This window comes from Centrocercus urophasianus, unplaced genomic scaffold (assembly GCF_019232065.1).
Source record: "Centrocercus urophasianus isolate 14NV4802_14NV808 unplaced genomic scaffold, USGS_Curo_1.0 seq_10, whole genome shotgun sequence".
NCBI classification, from domain to species: Eukaryota; Metazoa; Chordata; class Aves; order Galliformes; family Phasianidae; genus Centrocercus; species Centrocercus urophasianus.
Window position 1 is genome coordinate 6,537,012 of NW_024884142.1, and position 574 is coordinate 6,537,585.

A 574-nucleotide genomic window follows, 5' to 3' on the forward strand; every position below is an offset into this window, starting at 1 on the left:
CTCTCCTCTCCTCTCCTCTCCTCTCCTCTCCTCTCCTCTCCTCTCTTTTCTTATACTCTCCAGGCTGAACTTTTGCATAGCCCTCACGGATCTAATTATATTGTTGTATACGATTTCTTTTTTCTTTAACTGGAAAAATTGTAAAACGGTAATTTAAGGATCTGCTACCACTGTACCATTTTATATTATATCTTTTCTCATTTCCCTCAGGCTGACAGTACCCTGTAGCGGTAGGAGAACACAGCCAAGCCTTGCACTCACTCACTCTGCTCCCCCTTCTGGTGAGATGAGGGAGAGAATAGGAAAAAAAAAAAAAAAAAAGAGAGAAAAAAAAAAAAAAAAAAAAAAGGAAAAAGAAAAAGAGGAAAAGAAAAAGAGAGAAAAAAGAGGAAAAGAGGAAGAGAGGAAGACAGAGGGAAGGAAAGAAGGAAAGGAAGATGGAAAGAAAGAAGGAAAGAAGGGAAGAAGGGAAGAAGGGAAGGAAGGAAGGAAGGAAGGAAGGAAGGAAGGAAGGAAGGAAGGAAGGAAGGAAGGAAATATGAGAGAGCTTTGCAATCAAAGCAACATTTCCTAT